Raw genomic sequence first — 10,312 nt, forward strand, 5'->3', positions numbered from 1 at the left:
AGTGACATGACATACAGCCAACCCATACTCGGAATTCGTGCTCTGTATTTAACCCATCCAAAGTGCACACACACAGCAGTGAACACACACACACTGTGAACACACACCCGGACCAGTGGGCAGCCATTTATGCTGCGACGCCCGGGGAGCAGTTGGGGGTTCGGTGCCTTGCTCAAGGGCACCTCAGTCGTGGTATTGAGGGTGGAGAGAGCACTGGACATTCACTCCCCCCACCTACAATCCCTGCCGGCCTGAGACTCGAACCTGCAACCTTTGGATTACGAGTCCGACTCTCTAACCATTAGGCCACGACTTCCAAAGCAACTTCAAATAATTTTTACTTCAATGGTGTATAAATGTCAAGCATGCAATTCAAAAAGACGCTGGGAAAAAATAATTACTACCTAATATAAAGCACAAGATTTCTGTCATGATTAATTTTACATCAGAAAAAGATCAGTACTGTCAGTACAGTAAATCTGTATTATTTTCTTGTTTTCCAGCAGAAATATCGAAACACCCTTAAAACTTAATTTAAAGGAACAGTTCATCCACAAATGAATATTTGCTGAAAACGTGTTTACCCTCAGGCCATCTAAAATGTAGATTTAGTTTTTTCATCAGAACATTAGAAATTTAGCTTAACATCACATAAAGGTCATACAAAGTATAAACGAGAATGAATTAGAACGCGAGTCAAAAAAGCTGATATAAGCGTCACAATCAGTTAATGACTTGTCAAGTGAAAAGCTGCATGTTTGTAAGATGTTTTAACTTTAAACCATTGCTTCTGGCCAAAGACTCAAGCTTCGTTTTTTAAATCTTCCAGTGACAGTCATTTCTTAATTTATGCCAGGAGTTATGTAAATTAAAAACGAAGTCATGATAGATATGAAGCTTGAATCTTATACCTTTTTAATGATGTATCGTTGGGACTTTATGTCTTAAGAGACCCCTTTTAGCCTTTTGACATTTGCATATAATTCACAGACCTGGCCCCACATTGTACCTTTTATATGGGTGCTAAATTGTCTATGGTTGCCCCCCCACTTTCAAAAAGATGCTAAACAGATCGATTCTCTGTTCTCTCCATCGGACTTCAAACACATTCCAGAGAACTAAATGACCCTCGATACCAGACACACACCAACGGCCTGGCTGACCAGTGGACTACCTCCTCGATTACAACACACATAACACACACGCACAGAGACATTTCCTTTATTTAGAACAAATGTATATGGTATATGCATGTGTTGTTTATATGCTTCCTTAGTATATTAAGTATATTTAAGTTCAGTAACTTTGTCGAGTCACTTCAGACCAATCAACCCGTAGCTGGAATGACGAAGTTTTCACTCCTAAAGGAATTCATCAGGAATCTACACATTATACATGCAACAGGACACTTTACACAGCACCAACAAAACCAATGCAAGTAACCGCTTGTTAACTATTTAGATGTGTTTCTAGGCTTCGACCCCTTTTAATTAAGGTGATGTGAATCTCTGATGGTTCTTAACATCTCAGCTCTGCTACGTTTCCGGGCGGAAGAAAACTGAGATGTGTGCTCGCTGGATATCGCTGCGCCCTGGAACACTGTACGTGGCGTTCCCATAGTGCTTTGACGCAGCTCGAGTTCCTGAAGTGGAACTAGACAAGGTAGATTTTTAGCGGATTAATATATGCGTATGTTTTATTAGAGAGACTAATGTGTGTTTATTTTTATTGTAGGACGGGGCACTGATTGTTATCTGTGGTTTTAGAGTTTATATATTACTGTAGTTTAGACATGTGATTTTATTGGTTCGTAACTTTACGGAAAACAGCGTGTACAGTGTGTTTTGTATGTGTTGGACCCTCTTTTAACAATTAGACGTGAGTCAGGAGGTAAAGAAGCATAGTTTGGATCAAGGGGAAGGGTATTGATTGTTTGTTTGTGTATTAAATTGTATTTTTTGTTGGTAGGCTTCCCAGGCGGTGGCACTTGAAGGGACAATGGGTGCACGTGTGGTGTTGTATTGAATTTGACTGCTGTGGTGTGAGGGTGTTCACTCGGTGTCGGTAATTGAGTGATATTAATATTAAGCCTTGAAGAGTTTTTATTATTTTCTTATCCAGCTATTCTTCAGTGTATTGCCTGTGTTAAGTGTTAATTGTTTTGTGTGGTGATCTGTTTCCATTTTTTTAATACTCGTGGAACAAAGTTTGTTATTATTGTAATAAAACTGCTGTGTAAAAGCCGCTGCAACTAAATACCAATTTGACTGCTGGTGTGCTTATATACTGTTTACTTTTGAACCCATTAAGTGGGTCAAGGTTACATATATATTGTTTATAGGACAAATTTTGCATTTCACCCAATATTGTTTGCTGTGATATGATTCCAATTTTAGGGGGGCCAAAGGGGGCTCCAGCGCAGATGAATCTAATGTTTTGAGGAGTATGTGTGGCAGTCAGTCACCGCACCAGTGTGGATATTTTCTGTACTTCGCAATCACAGATCCTAGTCTTGAATATATGACCCAAATAAGAATTTTCACCGTATACTGCCATCTGAACAAGTAAGTGACAAGTAGGGTTAGATATCGTTTGAATTTTATCGATTCCGATTCTTTTCGATTCCCAGTTTCGATTCCAATGTGATTTAATAATGATATCAAACATTTATCCTGTGTCTTTTTTTTTTGCAAACCATTTATTGGAGCTGAATACCATGAATAAAAATCAACAGGCTACATAAAAACTGGACTCTTTAAGGGGTTAAGAGCTGTTTGTGTGCAAAATAGAACTACATGATTCTGGATAAATTTTGTTTTTTTCTTTTTTTCCCCAATGGAAGTTGTGGTGCTCCCATGATTCGGAAGAAAAAAATATTAGACAACTAAACAAAATCACATGTAATTTATGAATGACTCACTCAGGATGTACTTGTTTCATTACTGGATGAATCAGCGTCCTTGAATGAATCTCTTGTATGATTCAAAGACAAATACATTTTAACAGACCCTTTTCGTCACTTACTGGCGTAACAATGTAATCGATAAATTTTCATTTGAAGTGTCAAATTACTTTCAAAAGGAGATTTACTCTATTTTAATTGCTACATTACATAACAGAGTTTATATCTGAACTATAAACTTTTATAACAGTGCTTCTGTGATTTGAATGTTTGTAGCACAGAAATAATGATACTGTGTGGTTGAAAAGACTGTGAGGCTGTTTCATTCATATACATGACAGCTGCTCTCTTTAGGTCAGCAGCAGCGCAAATGCAGATTTAAATGTTCAAATCACACTGGTGTAATCGTACGAACCAAGTGATCACAACATTGTGATCGCACACGTCAAAGGTTGAGGAATGAAACATATCATTGTAATTTAGGAATAGAATCACGTTGGTGTTTGAATCATATTTGCGATCTTTACCGATCTATTAAATTATTGTCATGTTGGTGGTGACACCTCTCTTGCAACATGTTTAGCTATCACAGATATTATACTTAGCTTTTTTGGCTTCTGATCACAAATGTAGCGAAACTTTGGAGCGCTTAGATTAGCGAGCAAGGTCCTGGCTAGGTCACACCGGCCCTCATAGATGAATAAAAAAAAGGAGCATATGAATCGATAGGTGTCTGTCCGTGTGTGTTGTGTTTTATTCGGCACATGGTTCGGGTTCAGCTGCATGCTTTTTCGTTGTCTTGTTTTGTTGCACACAGCTCATTCTTCGGCTGCGTGCTTTCTCTTGTTTTGTCTTGTTCTGTGTGGCACACAGCTTATTTTTCACTGGCTACATGCTTTCATGTTTGCCATGTTTTGTGTGAACATGCGGCCTGTGAGTATTCTCATTAGCTGCGTGTTCGTGTCCTGTTTAATACATGGCTGGTGATTTGTTTTGCTGGCCATGTGCTTGCGTTTTTGTTTTGTGTGAGCACATGGCATTTGTTTCAGTTTTCTGTGTGTCATGTGCTCTCATGTCAATTGTCTTGACCCCACCCATCTTGTTTCCTGATAATTGATTAATTTGCCCCACCTGTGTTACCCGGTACCGTCCTCATTTGCTCCCTTTATGATCTCCTTGTGTTTGCAGTCCCATGCGAGTTCATCGTCAAATGTTATGTGTTCCTTGCCAGTCTGTTTTCCCCTATGGGGTAGTTTTTGTTTATATTTATTATTAATAAAAAGTCCTTTTCCTCCTGCAATTGAGTCCTCGCTCTCCTCCCTTCACCCGCACCTGACAGTTATACTTTATTCTCAAATGATTAATGTTAACAACATCAGCATTGCGTGACTAATAGTATAGTGTATTAGCATGTAGATTTTCTGTACAGTCTAATCTAATCAACATGCCATTCGAATTTTAAGAAATTTCATATTAAGAAATTCTTTTAACCCAAAAAGCAAAGTATTCTTCCTTCGAACTGGTTTTCTTTCAAACACAAATCTTGTGTAATCCCAAGATATCTGTAATCAGAAGCACATTTAAAACTGGAATATAATTTAATTTCACATGTGTTTCATAAACACAATTTTTTCTGTATTACTTTCCGCCATCAAAATGATACATTTAATTATTCTAGCTGCTGTGAGAAAAGGCTATAAACGATCCGCCACCTGCAGGATCCTCACATGAGGTAGCCTAATATTCGGAACAACATCATGTTTACAGACGTGACGTAATGGCGCAGTGCCTTGCTCGAAAACCTGCCCATACCATTCAAATTAGAAAACATTATTGTAAGCTAACCTTTGTGAATCGGGCTAAAGTAAGGTGATAGTTATGTACTTGCTCAAACATTGATTTCGGATAATTTTTAAAGGGGTCCTATTATGCTCTTTTACAAAGTCTTAACTTTGTTTTGGGGTGTACTAGAACATGCTCCCATGCTTGGTGGTTCGAAAATCGCATTATTTTTCACATAATTTACATTATTACAATACTTTACTCCCCAGCCTAGGTCGATTAGTTCTGGTGTTATTTCGATTTGTGCTACCTCCCATTAAAATGGTAGGTAGTACAATTCGACAACGAAAAATGCTATCTGTTAAATTATGATTTATTAATGTCTACACCTACCACAACCCTAAACCTACCCTTACAGTAATACAAATACAGTAATTATGTGTTATATTCACAATTGTGGATACAGCTACCGGAAACCAACAATAAATATTTTTTTCTACCTATTAGATTGTGTTTTATTAACGTCTACACCTACCCCAACCCTAAACCTACCCATACAGTAATGGAGATACATTAAATATTGTTGTTAAGCATGAGAAAAAGGACGCAATATTGATGTGCGCATGCGCAGTAAGCCCTGGTAGGAAAATCTGACGGGTATTAACGGGTATTCTGACGGCCCACCTTCAGAAAAACAAAATGTGTTGTGATTGGTTAGCTGTCCCAGTGCGTTGTGATTGGCAATCAGCTTAGACGGTGTTTCAGTACTGCCCCACCCCTTGCCAAAGCAGCAAGTTCGTCAATACTGCCATATCAATTCAGATCCCGAGAATATTGAGGGTCGCGCAGAACCTTTGCACGCACGGATATTGCAAGACATGTTAAAGTGGTAACGGTTTTGTTTCTTTTTGGCTAAATCAAATTTTAGATAGGATGTCAACAACAGCTTAAAAATAACTGCATTTACTACGTACAGATAAGTGCAACGGTAATATGTATTATGTTTATTTTCTTTAATTCTAACATTATAACATGAATTGCATTGAAACTGTACAGTTGAATATATTTATATCATATTCCCACAGTGTTACACTATTTTTGGCGGAATCTATATGCAAATTCATTCACTGCCAACAGGAGGCGGTGTTGGAGTGGGAGAGATCGAGGTTTCCCCGGTAACGCTGTACACAAAGTAGAGCTCTGCTCATAAACTCTGCTTTATCAGACATTACATGCAAGATGAAATGAAAATGACATCCAAACTTTTCTGAAGACAGTCGGCTTCCTTCAGCAATACAGTGATATAAATGCACCGGGTTTTGATTTTGAAATGTGCAGTGCTCAACCAGGCATTCTCCCCACCCGCCAACCATTCAAATTTCTACAGGCGGGATTTATTTTAATGATATTCTAATGGGCCAGCTTTGTGATATCACAAACACGCAAAAAAACGCTGTCGTCCAAACAAGCCGTTCATTGTAGTTCTTGAAAAGGGATGATTAAAAAAATGAAATATATCATAAAAATGAAAAAGTTACGGACTGCAGCTTTAAAAACTTCTTACAAGCATGCATCTTTTAACTTTACAACAAGATGTTAATTGTGTATCTGGTTTAAAGGAGAACTGGATATTTTTACAGGCAATAAGACCAAAATTCTGTTTTTAAAATATTTTTAAAAACAGACAGTCACAAGTTTTGAACAGTGACTTTTGCTGTTCATACACGTACACAAAGTTGATTCCACCGGTGGGGTGTGAGGACAGCAAAGTGCTTAGTCTTGTTGCAGAGGCTATATGAGGTGAAAGTGGGTGTGTCATGGTTCAAGGTATCAGTGAAGAGCAGTGTTAGAAGAGGAGATCTTTGTATTGAAAGTGTCATTGCTCACGGTGTGGAGAGGATGCATTCTGTGTCATCATGATGTAGCTTACACACTCTCAATAAGTTTTACTGGGAATATTTAAACGAAGCTTGCATGCAGCTTTATCATTGATCGTAAACCAGCCTCCACTGGCAGAGCCAGAAAACCATAATTAAGTATTAAACATTCACTGACACAAGGAGCGCACCGTAAAACATGTTACACTGTTATTGCCCCTGGAGAACATTTACAGCATGTTTAAATGCCCATTAATTCATATGTCATCACTGACCTGCCGCTGTTAATGATCATGACTCATTCATGATGATTTATGGCATCTAAATAAAAAATAAAAAAACTGCTCTACAAAGCTGAGATGCGAATAAACATTTAGTGGTATACACCAGGCAGAAAGAACTTTACAGTGCCTTTGGGATACACAGTTTTCAGCCCGTCATGTTTACATAAAGATATTTTGGCCCATTTTTACAGCATTTCTTCAGGTCAGTGATATATTTGGACTGTTTTGCATGAACTACTTGCTTCAGGTTTTGCAGCAACAAACCATTTGAGTTTCATATAAATATAACATTTTATTACTTCCCCTTTCAATTCGTGTATCGCTTTACCTAATTAACGTTCTGTATAATTAAGCTATTTATATTTTGCAAATACTGTAAACGTCTGACAATTATGCCAATACTTTATGATTGTAGGCTATTTTGATAGTGCAGAGAAATATGTTAAATTCATAAAATAAATATATGTTAAATTCAACCTTTAAACTGCATTTCCAATAGGCTATAAATTCATGACATAAGGATGTCTTACCTTGACAAAATGATCTCGTGGCCACGACATATTACCATGTTCCCACGGGTTAGTATGTCGTGGCCATGACAAAACTAAGTGAACCGAAGACATCCCCTCCCGGGCACCGTAGTTCGTTAATCCTAATGCTTACTGTATTTGATATGCAAAAAGCCTCTAAATTTACTTTTTTTTTGTTTACTTTTAGTCATTTAGCAGACGCTTTTATCCAAAGCGACTTACAAATAAGAAAAAGTAGCTAAAACTAAAAGTAAATTCTGTAAATACTATATACACACATTTAAGAAAATAAAGAAATTAAATAAAATTGACAAATGCATACAACAACATTTCAATACTAAACATTTAAATGAAAAAACAAATAAAGCTAAAAACAATTCAAAATATTAAAACAACAAACGGTATGAGTATAATAATGCTTCTAACATAACACTAAGCCAAACACACAAAAAAAAACAACTACATGTGTATGTACAGCCACACACATATACATATACATACATATAAAAATAAATTCAATATATATATTATTTCATATCCATATAGTATTAAGTACTAAAATAACTACAATTAAATAAAACTAAAACTGAATAAACAACCTATACAGACATCAACACTGAGCCAAGCATACATATTTTAAAACAACAACAACAACTTACTTACACATAGTAAGAAATGGTTATAAAAACTGAAACAGAAATGAAACAAGTTGTAGGAAAGACGAAAAATTATCAACATGATCAAAACTTTGCTAAAAAACACAATCTTCTACATGCCTTCTTTTTATAAATAAAGTATAATTCTGAAAACTTTTTTACAGGGTTAACTTTTGAGTTTAAGATCAGTAGGATAAAGTCAGGGGTAATGGATGGACTGATTTCTCCATCCAAAATTAACTTCCCATCAATGACTGATAGAAGCAGACATCCTCATAACAGGATACTCCCAGCACGACACATTACAGTTGTGATGAGTTTGTTTTGTCTCATTATTATTCTAACGGCTGTCTGAATGATCCAGGTGGAATTTGATAACTTTGGATATACGGCAGTTTCAAAGTGCAGTAATTTTCTTTTTGGCATTCAAAGCATTCCTCATACTGAATGAAATAATGACCACCAACATCATGCAATTCAAGACAGACATGTATTTGTTATTCTGCAGTTCTGTGTGACCTTCTGAAATACTGAAAGTGTAGCGATGGTGGTGAATTCTTTAGTTTGTACACTAATGGCTATAACTTGTGGCTACAGCAAAACTAGAGTGTTCAAAATAAATAGTAAGCCATATATCATGAGAGTATAATAATCTATGAAACATACTGGAACATTTGAGATGGCCTTTAAAAGGTTTGCAGCTTAGTTTTTCAACAGAACAGAACTGTTGTCATTAGATTACCATGTTTATGAAAAGCAAAAAAAGAGAACGTTTTGTTCGAAATTTATTTTTATTCTTTGTTGAATAACATCCACTCTACGAATTAGACAATCAGCGTATATTTTTAGCTAAATTAACACAATACCACTGTGATAAATGGATCTCAACCCCGCTCATGCTCACTGAGGGGTCTTGTTGTTTTAACAAATCATTCATTTTAGCATCTTAGTCAGAAGCTGCTCTCATCCATAAATCAAATTGAATCTGTCGCAGTAGACTTTTTTTGTGTAATGGATGTTTAGTTTGTGTCAAGTGTGTTTATCTTTTGTTAAAAAATTGTTCCCAGTAGGATTTGCTGTCCAAACAATGTACAGTGAATAAATATTGGCGTTATAGTTGACTGAATTGTGGTTGGACTGATTAGATTTGACTTTTGTTTCAGCTTTGAGAGAGAGAGAGTTGTGCTACCTGACAGAGTTCAGGATGTGCTCGCATATGGGATAGAATGACCTAGTTACGTACTCTCTAGAGGAGAGGGAAGTGTGTGTGTCTGTCTGCATCTTTCTTTTGGAGATATGAGGTGTGAGAGTGTGGTGTTGCGAGTATAGGGGCTGTTACATGTCTGTCAGGGCACAGGGCGGTGAGGCTTGGTCTCTATAGATGCCACTGGTCCAGTAGCTCCTTACATGCTCATTGAAAGTATTTTAAGTTCCGCCACCTTGGAATTATAAGGTTCTATCTACGTTCTGAGCAATTTTGAGATATTGAGCTTCAAACGTTTGGCGTTCCAAACACTTCTGTAGATAGAACCCTTTTTGTTTTCTAAAAAAGGCCTAAAAATTTACACAATTTACAAAAGAAACATCATATAAATGTAAATGTTAATCACAGAATAAGAATATGTGAATAAATCAATTTTGACAAAAATTTCAGATAGAACTCTAGCAGATAGACTGCTATAATACTGTATATACACTACCGTTTTAAAACTTGGGGGTTGGGAAAATGTTTAAATGTTTTTGAAATAAATATCTTATTTGATCAAAAAATGCAGTAAAAATCGTAATATTGTGAAATATTATGAAGACGTAGAACTATATTCTATATTGTTTTTAATATACTACTGTTTTTTTATTTTGATATACTTTTTCTATTTTAATGTATTTTTAAATGTATATATTAACATTTTAAATGTAATATGTATTTATATTTTAAAATGTAATTTATGCTGATTGCAGAGTTTAATAAGATTTTTCAGAAATGTGTAATCTTACTGACCCCCAACTTTGAGTAGTTGTTTGTGTGTGTGTGTGTATATATATAAGTTTTAAAAATAAATAAAAAATAAAAGTTTTTGTAATATGTGTGTCAGCAGATAGACACGGGACACAGAGGTAAGTGCAATACAAACAACAGGTTTATTGAAAAGCAGCAGAGGTGAATGAGAAGAGCAGTAAGTCTGGGTAAGCAGGAGCGATGGAGAACGGGGATAGGAACACAGTAGCAACTGGTAGGTAGACAAAAGGTAAGTGGGTCAGGTTAGTCAACATTGATTCTTTA

The sequence above is a fragment of the Barbus barbus genome (genome assembly GCF_936440315.1).
Source record: "Barbus barbus genome assembly, chromosome: 29".
Lineage (NCBI taxonomy): Eukaryota > Metazoa > Chordata > Actinopteri > Cypriniformes > Cyprinidae > Barbus > Barbus barbus.